Source organism: Oncorhynchus kisutch, linkage group LG7, assembly GCF_002021735.2.
Source record: "Oncorhynchus kisutch isolate 150728-3 linkage group LG7, Okis_V2, whole genome shotgun sequence".
NCBI classification, from domain to species: Eukaryota; Metazoa; Chordata; class Actinopteri; order Salmoniformes; family Salmonidae; genus Oncorhynchus; species Oncorhynchus kisutch.
The window spans coordinates 51,217,613-51,232,732 of NC_034180.2; the positions used below are offsets into that span (position 1 = coordinate 51,217,613).

Consider the following 15,120-nt stretch of genomic DNA (forward strand, 5'->3'; position numbering starts at 1 on the left):
TAACAGAACATGACCAAGATGTTCAAATGTTCATAAATTACCAGCATGGTCCAATAATAATAAGGCCTCAGGTAGTCCTGGTAGTCCTGAGGCATGGTCCTAGGGCTCAGGTCCTCTGAGAGAGAAAAAGAGAGAATTAGAGAGAGCACACTTAAATTCACACAGGACACCATATAGGACAGGAGAAGTACTCCAGATATAACAAACTGACCCTAGTTCCCCGACACATAAACTACTGCAGCATAAATACTGGAGGCTGAGACAGGAGGGGTCAGGAGACACTGTGGCCCCATCTGAGGACACCCCCGGACAGGGACAAACAGGAAGGATATTACCCCACCCACTTTGCCAAAGCACAGCCCCCACACCACTAGAGGGATATCTTCAACCACCAACTTACCATCCTGAGACAAGGCTGAGTATAGCCCACAAAGATCTCCGCCACGGCACAACCCAAGGGGGGGGGCGCCAACCCAGACAGGATGACCACATCAGTGACTCAACCCACTCAGGTGACGCACCCCTCCCAGGGACGGTATGAGACAGTGTGCAGAGCCATGGTTGACTGGGAACATTTCTGGCACAAATGGTGAGATATTACCATCATGCTGGTCTATAGAGCTAGTTTACAGAGAGACATGGCCTTTCTAGCTGGTTTACAGAGACATGACCTTTCTAGATGGTCTACAGAGATATGATCTTCCCAGCTTGTTTACAGAGAGATATGACAATTCTAGCTGGTCTATAGAGAGATATGACCTTTCTAGGTGGTCTACAGACCTGGTTTACAGTGAGATATGACCTTTCTAGCTGTTCTACAGTGAGATATGACCTTTCTAGCTGGTCTACAGTGAGATGTGACCTTTCTGGCTGGTCTACAGTGAGATATGACCTTTCTAGCTGGTCTATAGTGAGATATGACCTTTCTAGCTGGTCTACAGATAGATATGACCTTTCTAGCTGGTCTATACATAGATATGACCTTTCTTGCTGGTCTACAGGGCTGGTGTGCAGGGCTGGAGAGAGACTGGTTTTGGATAGAAGCCAGATGATTGGTTGTTCCAAAGGTTTGAACATGACTTAATGAATAACATGGACTGTTATGTCACCATCCTTTCTGTATACACAGAGCTAAAATGACTTTTCCATAACTATCAGCACATTCCGTGATAAAAGCACCAAATTTGGCAGAGAGGCAGATTAATGTACTGAAAAGTTTTAAATATCGGTCCATCACAGTTCTGGGCCCTGGGGGGACGTATCACCTGTCTGATAAAGTAAATGTTGAATTATATAATTAAATACATAAACATATCATATACATATCAATATCTCCTCACTTTGAAAACATCTACAGTCCTACTGATCTGATTGGTTACTAATAATATCATTTAAAATCCCTCAAATTGTGTCCCATATGTGTTTAGACACGGCGACCATTTACGATGACGATGCTTTCCTCATGAAGGAAAGAGCAGCTTGGCTGATGCAGAAGTTATCAACACACAACTGACAGGAACAACTCCCTGGTTAAGTCATTGCTTCCAGTATGACTCCTGGGTATTGTCATTGCTTCCAGTACGACTCCTGGGTCGATTTAAGCTTCCAGTATGACTCCCTGGTCTAGTCATTGCTTCCAGTATGACTCCCTGGTTAAGTCATTGCTTCCAGTATGACTCATGGGTATTGTCATTGCTTCCAGTACGACTCCTGGGTCGATTTAAGCTTCCAGTATGACTCCCTGGTCAAGTTAAAGCTTCCAGTATGTCTCGCTGGTCAAGTCATTGCTTCCAGTATGACTCCCTGGTCAAGTTAAGGCTTCCAGTATGACTCCCTGGTCAAGTTAAAGCTTCCAGTATGACTCCCTGGTCAAGTCATTGCTTCTAGTATGACTCCCTGGTCAAGTTAAAGCTTCTAGTATGACTCCCTGGTCAAGTCATTGCTTCTAGTATGACTCCCTGGTCAAGTTAAAGCTTCCAGTATGTCTCGCTGGTCAAGTCATTGCTTCCAGTATGTCTCGCTGGTCAAGTCATTGCTTCCAGTATGTCTCGCTGGTCAAGTCATTGCTTCCAGTATGACTCCCTGGTCAAGTTAAGGCTTCCAGTATGACTCCCTGGTTAAGTCATTGCTTCCAGTATGACTCGCTGGTCAAGTCATTGCTTCCAGTATGACTCCCTGGTTAAGTCATTCCTTCCAGTATGACTCCCTGGTCAAGTTAAGGCTTCTAGTATGACTCCCTGGTCAAGTCATTGCTTCCAGTATGACTCCCTGGTCAAGTTAAGGCTTCCAGTATGACTCCCTGGTCAAGTCATTGCTTCTAGTATGACTCCCTGGTCAAGTTAAAGCTTCTAGTATGACTCCCTGGTCAAGTCATTGCTTCTAGTATGACTCCCTGGTCAAGTTAAAGCTTCCAGTATGTCTCGCTGGTCAAGTCATTGCTTCCAGTATGTCTCGCTGGTCAAGTCATTGCTTCTAGTATGACTCCCTGGTCAAGTTAAAGCTTCCAGTATGTCTCGCTGGTCAAGTCATTGCTTCCAGTATGACTCCCTGGTCAAGTTAAGGCTTCCAGTATGACTCCCTGGTCAAGTTAAAGCTTCCAGTAAGACTCCCTGGTCAAGTCATTGCTTCTAGTATGACTCCCTGGTCAAGTTAAAGCTTCTAGTATGACTCCCTGGTCAAGTCATTGCTTCTAGTATGACTCCCTGGTCAAGTTAAAGCTTCCAGTATGTCTCGCTGGTCAAGTCATTGCTTCCAGTATGACTCCCTGGTCAAGTTAAAGCTTCCAGTATGTCTCGCTGGTCAAGTCATTGCTTCCAGTATGACTCCCTGGTCAAGTTAAGGCTTCCAGTATGACTCCCTGGTTAAGTCATTGCTTCCAGTATGACTCGCTGGTCAAGTCATTGCTTCCAGTATGACTCCCTGGTTAAGTCATTGCTTCCAGTATGACTCCCTGGTCAAGTTAAGGCTTCTAGTATGACTCCCTGGTCAAGTCATTGCTTCCAGTATGACTCCCTGGTCAAGTCATTGCTTCCAGTATGACTCCCTGGTCAAGTTAAGGCTTCCAGTATGACTCCCTGGTCAAGTCATTGCTTCCAGTATGACTCCCTGGTCAAGTCATTCCTTCCAGTATGACTCCCTGGTCAAGTCATTCCTTCCAGTATGACTCCCTGGTCAAGTCATTGCTTCCAGTATGACTCCCTGGTCAAGTCATTCCTTCCAGTATGACTCCCTGGTCAAGTCATTCCTTCCAGTATGACTCCCTGGTCAAGTCATTCCTTCCAGTATGACTCCCTGGTCAAGTCATTGCTTCCAGTATGACTCCCTGGTCAAGTCATTCCTTCCAGTATGACTCCCTGGTCAAGTCATTCCTTCCAGTATGACTCCCTGGTCAAGTCATTCCTTCCAGTATGACTCCCTGGTCAAGTCATTCCTTCCAGTATGACTCCCTGGTCAAGTTAAGGCTTCCAGTATGACTCCCTGGTTAAGTCATTGCTTCCAGTATGACTCGCTGGTCAAGTCATTGCTTCCAGTATGACTCCCTGGTTAAGTCATTGCTTCCAGTATGACTCCCTGGTCAAGTTAAGGCTTCTAGTATGACTCCCTGGTCAAGTCATTGCTTCCAGTATGACTCCCTGGTCAAGTCATTGCTTCCAGTATGACTCCCTGGTCAAGTTAAGGCTTCCAGTATGACTCCCTGGTCAAGTCATTGCTTCCAGTATGACTCCCTGGTCAAGTCATTCCTTCCAGTATGACTCCCTGGTCAAGTCATTCCTTCCAGTATGACTCCCTGGTCAAGTCATTGCTTCCAGTATGACTCCCTGGTCAAGTCATTCCTTCCAGTATGACTCCCTGGTCAAGTCATTGCTTCCAGTATGACTCCCTGGTCAAGTCATTCCTTCCAGTATGACTCCCTGGTCAAGTCATTCCTTCCAGTATGACTCCCTGGTCAAGTCATTCCTTCCAGTATGACTCCCTGGTCAAGTCATTGCTTCCAGTATGACTCCCTGGTCAAGTCATTCCTTCCAGTATGACTCCCTGGTCAAGTCATTCCTTCCAGTATGACTCCCTGGTCAAGTCATTCCTTCCAGTATGACTCCCTGGTCAAGTCATTCCTTCCAGTATGACTCCCTGGTCAAGTTAAGGCTTCCAGTATGACTCCCTGGTCAAGTCATTGCTTCCAGTATGACTCGCTGGTCAAGTCATTGCTTCCAGTATGACTCCCTGGTTAAGTCATTGCTTCCAGTATGACTCCCTGGTCAAGTTAAGGCTTCTAGTATGACTCCCTGGTCAAGTCATTGCTTCCAGTATGACTCCCTGGTCAAGTCATTGCTTCCAGTATGACTCCCTGGTCAAGTTAAGGCTTCCAGTATGACTCCCTGGTCAAGTCATTGCTTCCAGTATGACTCCCTGGTCAAGTCATTCCTTCCAGTATGACTCCCTGGTCAAGTCATTCCTTCCAGTATGACTCCCTGGTCAAGTCATTGCTTCCAGTATGACTCCCTGGTCAAGTCATTCCTTCCAGTATGACTCCCTGGTCAAGTCATTCCTTCCAGTATGACTCCCTGGTCAAGTCATTCCTTCCAGTATGACTCCCTGGTCAAGTCATTGCTTCCAGTATGACTCCCTGGTCAAGTCATTCCTTCCAGTATGACTCCCTGGTCAAGTCATTCCTTCCAGTATGACTCCCTGGTCAAGTCATTCCTTCCAGTAATAGTCACAGTGGTATTCATGCTAATATTACATTTTTCCTTTGTTGAATTGAGGGGATGTGTCAATTTCTCTCTGTTTCACTTCCAACCGTCTCTCTTTCTTTTCATCTCTCTCCTTCTTTCTCCCCTCACCAATGTACATTTTGACATTTAGACCGATTTGAACCACACATTAATGACAGGTTTGAGCCAGGTAATGTTACACTGTTGTTGTCCCCACAGGGAACCTGTGTCGCTGTACTGGTTACAGACCAATTCTGGAGGGGTACAAGACGTTCACCAAAGTAAGACCACACAACCACACCCTGAGTGTCACGCAGCCTCCTGAGGATGAGTAACGATCATCGCCTTCCTCCTGCTTTCACTTCCAGTATTTATTCTCCATTCTGTGGTGTGTGGTGTGTGTGTGTGTGTGTGTGTGTGTGTGTGTGAGCGTGCGTGCGTGCGTGCGTGCGTGTGTGTGTGTGTGTGTGTGTGTGTGTGTGTGTGGTGGCAAAGGGAAGATAAACTTCTGCTGCGTGACCAACAGAGTAGAGACCAAAGGGTACACTGACGAGAGTGTCAACGTAAGTATTGTCATTCAATACAGTCTGCAGAGCCATGGTTGACTGGTAACATTTCTGGCACAAATCATATGTACAATTCTACAGATACACGATAAATAGCATATTGTCTGGCTGCATCACCACTTGTTAAAGCTTGTGTCTTCCACCGCAGGCGGCTCCTCTCCCTGTTCGGGCGGCTCCTCTCCCTGTTCGGGCGGCTCCTCTCCCTGTTCGGGCGGCTCCTCTCCCTGTTCGGGCGGCTCCTCTCCCTGTTCGGGCGGCGCTCGGCGGTCGTCTACTCGCTGCCACCGATTCCTTTTTCGTTCCTGTTAGTTTTGTCTTGATTGTTTTGACCTGTTACGTATTTGTTGTTAATTTTTGGCCTATTAGCTTCCCGCCTGCTTTTGTGCTTATTCTCCCTGTCAGTGGTGAGATTATTGTGTTTATTCTCCCTGTCAGTGGTGAGATTATTGTGTTTATTCTCCCAGTCAGTGGTGAGATTATTGTGTTTATTCTCCCAGTCAGTGGTGAGATTATTGTGCTTATTCTCCCTGTCAGTGGTGAGATTATTGTGTTTATTCTCCCTGTCAGTGGTGAGATTATTGTGTTTATTCTCCCAGTCAGTGGTGAGATTATTGTGCTTATTCTCCCTGTCAGTGTTGAGATTATTGTGCTTATTCTCCCTGTCAGTGGTGAGATTATTGTGTTTATTCTCCCTGTCAGTGGCGAGATTATTGTGCTTATTCTCCCTGTCAGTGGTGAGATTATTGTGTTTATTCTCCCTGTCAGTGGAGAGATTATTGTGTTTATTCTCCCTGTCAGTGGTGAGATTATTGTGTTTATTCTCCCTGTCAGTGGTGAGATTATTGTGTTTATTCTCCCTGTCAGTGGAGAGATTATTGTGTTTATTCTCCCTGTCAGTGGTGAGATTATTGTGTTTATTCTCCCTGTCAGTGGAGAGATTATTGTGTTTATTCTCCCTGTCAGTGGAGAGATTATTGTGTTTATTCTCCCTGTCAGTGGAGAGATGATTGTGTTTATTCTCCCTGTCAGTGGAGAGATTATTGTGCTTATTCTCCCTGTCAGTGGTGAGATTATTGTGTTTATTCTCCCTGTCAGTGGAGAGATGATTGTGTTTATTCTCCCTGTCAGTGGAGAGATTATTGTGCTTATTCTCCCTGTCAGTGGTGAGATTATTGTGTTTATTCTCCCTGTCAGTGGTGAGATTATTGTGTTTATTCTCCCTGTCAGTGGAGAGATTATTGTGTTTATTCTCCCTGTCAGTGGTGAGATTATTGTGTTTACGTTTTTACTGTCTGTTATTTTCCCTAGTTTTCGGGACATACCTGTTTATTGGTATTTTTGCCTGTTTGTTGGCTAGACCCAATTTAATAAACGTATGGAAGCATTGCTCTCTGCGCCTGACTCCACACCCACCACTCCTAGCTATCCGTGACAGCATGGTATTTTATCACATGGCGCTACAAAAGATAGTGTGTAGGCCCAGTACATCACTGGGGTCAAGCTTCCTGCCATCCAGTACCTCTATACCAGGCGGTGTCAGAGGAAAGCTCTAAAACATATTTAAAGACTCCAGTACCTCTATACCAGGCGGTGTCAGAGGAAAGCTCTAAAACATATTTAAAGACTCCAGTACCTCTATACCAGGCGGTGTCAGAGGAAAGCTCTAAAACATATTTAAAGACTCCAGTACCTCTATACCAGGCGGTGTCAGAGGAAAGCTCTAAAACATATTTAAAGACTCCAGTACCTCTATACCAGGCGGTGTCAGAGGAAAGCTCTAAAACATATTTAAAGACTCCAGTACCTCTATACCAGGCGGTGTCAGAGGAAAGCTCTAAAACATATTTAAAGACTCCAGTACCTCTATACCAGGCGGTGTCAGAGGAAAGCTCTAAAACATATTTAAAGACTCCAGTACCTCTATACCAGGCGGTGTCAGAGGAAAGCTCTAAAACATATTTAAAGACTCCAGTACCTCTATACCAGGCGGTGTCAGAGGAAAGCTCTAAAACATATTTAAAGACTCCAGTACCTCTATACCAGGCGGTGTCAGAGGAAAGCTCTAAAACATATTTAAAGACTCCAGTACCTCTATACCAGGCGGTGTCAGAGGAAAGCTCTAAAATATATTTAAAGACTCCAGTACCTCTATACCAGGCGGTGTCAGAGGAAAGCTCTAAAACATATTTAAAGACTCCAGTACCTCTATACCAGGCGGTGTCAGAGGAAAGCTCTAAAACATATTTAAAGACTCCAGTACCTCTATACCAGGCGGTGTCAGAGGAAAGCTCTAAAACATATTTAAAGACTCCAGTACCTCTATACCAGGCGGTGTCAGAGGAAAGCTCTAAAACATATTTAAAGACTCCAGTACCTCTATACCAGGCGGTGTCAGAGGAAAGCTCTAAAACATATTTAAAGACTCCAGCTATAGACTGTTCCCTTTGCTGCTGCATGGCAAGCAGTACCGATGCACCAAGTCTGGAACCAACAGGACCCTGAACAGCTTCTACCCCCAAGATTTCTAAATAGTTAACCAATAGTTAACAGTACATTCAGAAAGTATACAGTCCCCTTCACTTTTTCCACTTGTTTCACTTGTTACAGCCTTATTCTGTAAGGTGTGCGCTGGGAGTCAGGATGCAAGTTCAGTGAGTGAATAATTTAATAAACGAACGAAACATAATTCAAAACAATAAACATGAACATCACACAGACATGAAACAGAAACAGTAAAAACTCCTGGGGAAGGAACCAAAGGGAGAGACATAAATAGGGCAGGTAATCAAGGAGTCCAGGTGAGTGTCATTAAGCGCTGGTGCGTGTGACAATGGTGACAGGTGTTTGTAATGATCAGCAGTCTGGTGACCTAGAGAGGGAGTATTCGTGACAGTACCCCCTACCTGATGCGCTGCTTCAGCCGAAGGACGCTGACCACAGGGACGATCCCGGGGAACAGGAGCGGACCGGCCACCTCTGCCAAAGCGCGGGAACCTGTCGAGCCGGCTGGGGCACGTTAGCCCAGTGACCTAGAGCGGCGAAGAAGAAGCAGACGAAACAGCACCCCCTCTCCGACGTGTTGCTTCAGCCACAGGACGCTGATCAGAGGGACGTTCCCGGGGATCAGGAAGGGACCGGTCGCCTCCGTAGAGGAACAGGAAACTGACAAGCAGCCTGAAGCGCCGGAGCCTGGCGAGCCAGCTGTGGCATGGGAGCCTGCCGAGGCTACCAAGTCTTGAAAACCTGATGAGGCATGGAAGCCTGATGAGCGAGCTGAGGCATCCTCGGTAGACTTGACAACAGACGCTTGACCCGCCAACCGAGTCTTGACACCCCGATGTACCGGCTGAGGAATGAAAGCCCAAAGAGCTGGCTGAGGCTTCCTTGGTTGCTGCGGCAGTGGAACCCAGACCCGACGTCACCTCCAAAACAAAAACAAAAAAACTCTCCCTGACGGTGAAGTGTTATTCTGTAACGATGTGGGCTGGGAGTCGGGAAACAAGTTCAGCGAATTAATAATTTATTAAATGAACGAAACATAATTCAAAACAAGAAACACGAACGTTTCTCCCATTTTTCTCTGCAGGTCCTCTCAAACTCTGTCAAACTTGATTGGGAGTGTCGCTTTACAGCTATTTTCAGGTCTCTCCAGAGATGTTCGATCAGGTTCAAGAACGGGCTCTGGCTGTCTGCTTAGGGTCCTTGTCCTGCTGGAAGGTGAAGGTTCACCAGTCTGGTGAACTGAGAGCTCTGGAGCAGGTTTTCATCAACGTTCCCTCTCTACTTTGATCCATTCATCTTTCGCTCGATCCTGACTAGTCTTCCAGTCCCTTCTGCTGAAAAACATCCCCACCTTCAATGCTGCAGACATTTTTTGGTACCCTTCCCCAGATCTCTGCCTCGATACAATCCTGTCTCGGAGCTCTACGGACAATTCCTTCGACCTCTTGGCTTGTTTTTTACTCTGACATGCACTGTGGGACCTTATATAGACAGGTGTGTCCAATCAATTGAATTTACCACAGGCGGACTCCAAGTTGTAGAAACATCTCAAGGATAATCAATAGAAACAGCATGCACCCGAGCTCAATTTAAATTCTCATAGCAAAGGGTCTGAATATTTATCTAAATAAGGTATTTCAATTGTTATTTTTGCTAAATGTTCTAAAAACCTGTTTTACCCTTTTTTTCATTGTGGGGAAATGATGCGGAAAACAGTAAGCGGGTCTGAATACTTTCTGAATGCGCTGAATCCGCTGTAGCTACCTGGACACTCTGCATTGACACTTTCTGAATGCGCTGAATCCGTTGTAGCTGGACACTCTGCATTGACACTTTCTGAATGCGCTGAATCCACTGTAGCTGGACACTCTGCATTGACACTTTCTGAATGCGCTGAATCCGCTGTAGCTGGACACTCTGCATTGACACTTTCTGAATGTGCTGAATCCGCTGTAGCTACCTGGACACTCTGCATTGACACTTTCTGAATGCGCTGAATCCGTTGTAGCTGGACACTCTGCATTGACACTTTCTGAATGCGCTGAATCCACTGTAGCTGGACACTCTGCATTGACACTTTCTGAATGCGCTGAATCCGCTGTAGCTGGACACTCTGCATTGACACTTTCTGAATGTGCTGAATCCTCTGTAGCTGGACACTCTGCATTGACACTTTCTGAATCCTCTGTAGCTGGACACTCTGCATTGACACTTTCTGAATCCTCTGTAGCTGGACACTCTGCATTGACAGGATTTGCACAAACGTTTTTTGATTCATCACACACGCTGCTGCTACTGTCTATTATCTATCCTGTTGCCTAGTCACCTTACCCCCTACCTAAATGTAGATATACCTCGAGCCCCTGCACATGGACTCGGTACCAAGTTATCTTTACTCATTGTGTTTTTATTATCTTCCTGATATTTTTCTATTTGCTTTTTATTTATTTATTTGACCAGGCAGGTCAGTTAAGAACAAATTCTTATTTCGTGTTACCAGTCCAACGCTCTAACCACTAGGCTAGGCTGCCGCCCCTCCACTCTAACCACTAGGCTACACTGCCGCCCCTCCACTCTAACCACTAGGCTACGCTGCCGCCTCTACACTCTAACCACTAGGCTACGCTGCCGCCTCCACACTCTAACCACTAGGCTACCCTGCCGCCCCTACACTCTAACCACTAGGCTACGCTGCCGCCTCTACACTCTAACCACTAGGCTACGCTGCCGTCCCTACACTCTAACCACTAGGCTACGCTGCCGCCCCTACACTCTAACCACTAGGCTAACTGCCTGTCCCTACACTCTAACCACTAGGCTACGCGGCCGCTTTGTTGGTAAGTCTCTGTCAGTAAGCATTTCATAGTTAGTCTCCACCTGATGTTTATTGAAGCATATGAGAAATCCAATTTGATGTGATACAGGAGGACTTTGGACAACAGCGTTAGAGCTGACGACTCTACAGTACACCAAACCCAATTCATTTCATTATGTACTGTTGTTTGCAACCAACAGCAATACAGTTGAAATGAAACTGGCTTTAATTGACCTCAACAGTCACAACCTCTAACATTTACAGTATGCACTTTAATACCACGGGAGGCTGTCGGGACATTTACTGTATGCACTTTAATACCTCGGGAGGTTGTCGGGACATTTACTGTATGCACTTTAATAACCTCGGGAGGCTGTCGGGACGTATCTATCCAGGACATTCTAACAATGTTTTGCTGCTTTAGATTGTTGCTCTATCTCCTTTAGTGGTAACAGTCAGAGCTATACTCTATGTGGCTACTTAAGGCTTTGAGGAATGTAACATGAGCCTGCATCCACAAAGAATCTCCAGAGTATGAGTGCTGATCTAGGATCTGTCTATATAGTCTCATTCGTTAAGATTTTAAAAAATGGCACACCTGATCCTAGATCCGCACTCCTACTCTGAGATGCTTTGTGGATATGGGCCCTGATCCTAGATCTGTGTCTTGGAATAAATTAGGATTTGTGGAAGTTAAAGCTGATCGTAGAGCTCTGTCTATGAGTAACATGTGACATTTGCATTGCGTGAGAAGGAACTAAAGTAAATTACATCTTATTTTGATAATTTCCTGTTGTAGCAGGAAATGAAAACGTGCAGTTTATTCAAGGTTTAAAAATAATCTTGAATTGTTTTTTATGTTTTAACATTTCTGATTTGATTTCCCCGAAATGAAAATATACCTACCCCTACCAAAATATCTATTAATTATAAGCCGCACAATAAATCAGATTTCCTGTTGCTGCGGGATAATTTTCCTGCTATGAGAAACTGATCAAATTGTTATCTGGAGACATATTTAAATACAAATGCTTTGTATTCAAGAAACGTAACTCTTGATTCAAACTACAAATCTATTCAATAAAATTTAAAAAACAATCACAAGTTGTCTGCTCTGACACATTTAATTGTCATCTCTGACTCACACTCTCTTTTGGCATATGACTCATTCATTCATTCATTAATCTATTTGAAAGAATACATCATGTCTTAATCTTAGCATTGGCATCTCTCTCCCCTGTGTTTTCCATACTTCTAGCTGTCTCACACCCCTCATGCCAAGCCTAGCTCTTTTTTAGTGTCAGTGAATGTTTATTAAGAAGGTGTCTGGTCTGAAACACCAAAAGAAAAACAGGACGGGAGGTCAGTGACAGACAGCCACATCATGAGTACACTACTCACCATGCGTGACCACAAGGCTGATCGATAATCAATAACATGCTATCATGTGTGTGTCTTATGTCATCTCCCGCCTCACATCTCGTGTGACACATGATTTTACTGTGTGTTATCCTCATATTCAGTCCAAAGTTGGAGACTTTATCCTTTTATGACGCTTCCATCTTCTCGTCTAGTCACATAATGACAGAGATATAGAGGGAAAAGGGACAGACGGACGTAGGGAGTTAAACTTTAAAAGAGAGAGAGAGAGAGAGAGAGAGAGAGAGAGAGAGAGAGAGAGAGAGAGAGAGAGAGAGAGAGAGAGAGAGAGAGAGAGAGAGAGAGAGAGAGAGAGAGAGAGAGAGAGAGAGAGAGAGAGAGAGAGAGAGAGAGAGAGAGAGAGAGAGAGAGAGAGAGAGAGCGAGAGAGAGAGAGAGAGAGAGAGAGAGAGAGAGAGAGAGAGAGAGAGAGAGAGAGAGAGATACAGGGTGACTGAATTACTATATTCATTGTCACAAGGTAATGTATCAGTCTTCACTGACAACAGTAGTGTGCGCAAACCACTAGCCTAAACATGTCGGACCTGACCTACGGAGAGCAGACTAACAGGAATAATCTGACGGATCACAACATGAGCGGAGATGAACTTGTTTTCTTTGTAAATGGAAAAAAGGTAAGATTCACAACTATTCTTTCCAAGTCAACTTGATTAATAGTTGGTCAGTAATGGTAGGTGGGCTGGTAGGCTAACACGTTATTGAGACTATGCTTAAAGATCTATACATTTTATAATTGTGTATTTGAAATATAATGTCTAAAATATGTATGGGAAACGTTTATTATCTTAGTAATTCATTCTCATTAACTTTACTCTAATTTATCGCCATAAAAACAAATTAACTGATCATAGTATGTATATGATTATGTGGGGAAAAGACAAAAGTTTAGACTCATTCAAGGGTTTTTCTTTATTTTTACTATTTTCTACATTGTAGAATAATAGTGAATATATCAAAACTATGAAATACAAAATATGGAATCATGTAATAACCCCAAAAAGTATTTTAACAAATCAAAATATATTTTACATTTTAGATTCTTCAAAATAGCCACCATTTACCTTGATGACAGCTTTGCACACTCTTGACATTCTCTCAACCAGCTTCACCTGGAATGCTTTTCCAACAGTCTTGAAGGAGTTCCCACATGTGCTGAGCACTTGTTGGCTGCTTTTCCTTCACTCTGCGGTCCAACTCATCCCAAACTATCTCAATTAGGTTGAGGCTAGGTCATTTGATGCAGCACCATCACTCTCATTCTTGGTCAAATAGCCCTTACACAGCCAGCCTAAGCGCAAACCAGATGGGATGGCATATAGCTGCAGAATGCTGTGGTAGCCATGCTGGTTAAGTGTGCCTTGAATTATAAATATATCACAGACAGTGTCACCATCAAAACCCCCACACACCTCCTCCTCCATGCTTCATGGTGGGAATCACATTTGCGAAGATCATCCGTTCACCTACACTGCGTCTCACAAAGAACCGTCGGTTGGAACCAAAAATCACAAAAATGGACTCATCAGACCAAGGGACAGATTTCCACCGCTCTAATGTCCACTGCTCGTGTTTCTTGGCCCAAACAAGTCTCTTCCTATTATTGGTGTCCTTTAGTAGTGGTTTCTTTGCAGAAATTTGACCATGAAGGCCTGATTCACGCAATCTCCTCTGAACAGTTGATATTGACGTGTCTGTTACTTGAACTCTGAACAGCATTTATTTGGGCTGCAATCTGACGCTGGTAACTCTAATGAACTTATCCACTGCAGAGGTAACTCTGGGTCTTCCAATCCTGTGGCGGTCCTCATGAGTGCCAGTTTCATCACAGCGCTTGATGGTTTTTGCGACTGCACTTGAAGACATTTTCTTGAAATTTCCCAGAAAGACTGATCTTCATGTCTTAAAGTAATGATGGACTGTCATTTCTCTTTGCTTATTTGAGCTGTTCTTTCCATAATATGGACTTGGTCTTTTACCAAATAGGGCTATCTTCTGTATACCACCCCTACCTTGTCAAAACACAACTGATTGGCTAAAATGCATTAAGAAATTTCACAAATGAACTTTTAACTAGGTAAACCTGTTAATTGAAATACATTCCAGGTGACTACCTCATGAAGCTGGTTGGGAGAATGCCAAGAGTGTGCAAAGCTGTCATCAAGGCAAAGGGTGGCTACTTCAAAGAATGTAAAATTGAAGATAGATTTAGATTTGTTTAACACTTTTTTGGTTGCTACATGATTCCATATGTGTTATTTCATAGTTTTGATGTCTTCACTATTATTCTACAATGTAGAAAATGATAAACAATAAGGACAAATCAGAGTCGATGTGTCCAAACTGTTGACTGCTACTGTATATATTTCATGCATAACACTATGGAATATTTGTTCTTCGATCTCAGTAGCTTTATCCGTAATTAATCGCCATGAGAACATTTAGCCTGTTCAGAGTATGTATTTGGAAATATATATCTCATATATGTGTACACGTATAACATGATATACAATATATATATATGTTATCTCTCCAGATAACAGAGAAACATGCTGATCCAGAGATGACACTGCTGACATACCTCAGGAGAAAGTGTATCCTGAAACCTCTCACACACAGCCCCGGGAGGTAGGGGTGTTGAGGGTGCTGATTTAATACCATAGTCACAGGAAGTAGGGGTGTTGAGGGTCCTGATTTAATACCATAGTCACAGGAAGTAGGGGTGTTGAGTGTGCTGATTTAATACCATAGTCACAGGAAGTAGGGGTGTTGAGGGTGCTGATTTAATACCATGGCCACAGGAAGTAGGGGTGTTGAGGGTGCTGATTTAATACCATACCCACAGGAAGTAAGGGTGTTGAGGGTGCTGATTTAATACCATACCCACAGGAAGTAGGGGTGTTGAGGGTGCTGATTTAATACCATAGTCACAGGAAGTAGGGGTGTTGAGTGTGCTGATTTAATACCATAGTCACAGGAAGTAGGGGTGTTGAGGGTGCTGATTTAATACCATGGCCACAGGAAGTAGGGGTGTTGAGGGTGCTGATTTAATACCATACCCACAGGAAGTAGGGGTGTTGAGGGTGCTG

At 44.2% G+C, this 15,120-nt stretch overlaps 1 protein-coding gene across 3 annotated transcripts in view; it reads left to right on the plus strand.

Moving 5' to 3' along the window:
- Window positions 1-15,120, plus strand: part of xdh (xanthine dehydrogenase) — a gene marked incomplete in the record, with an annotated part of 66,860 nt that overhangs the window by 303 nt on the left and 51,437 nt on the right. Inside the window, 1 exon segment of one of the 3 annotated variants that reach the window (XM_031829280.1) lies at window positions 4,061-4,993. 3 annotated transcript variants of the gene reach the window in all.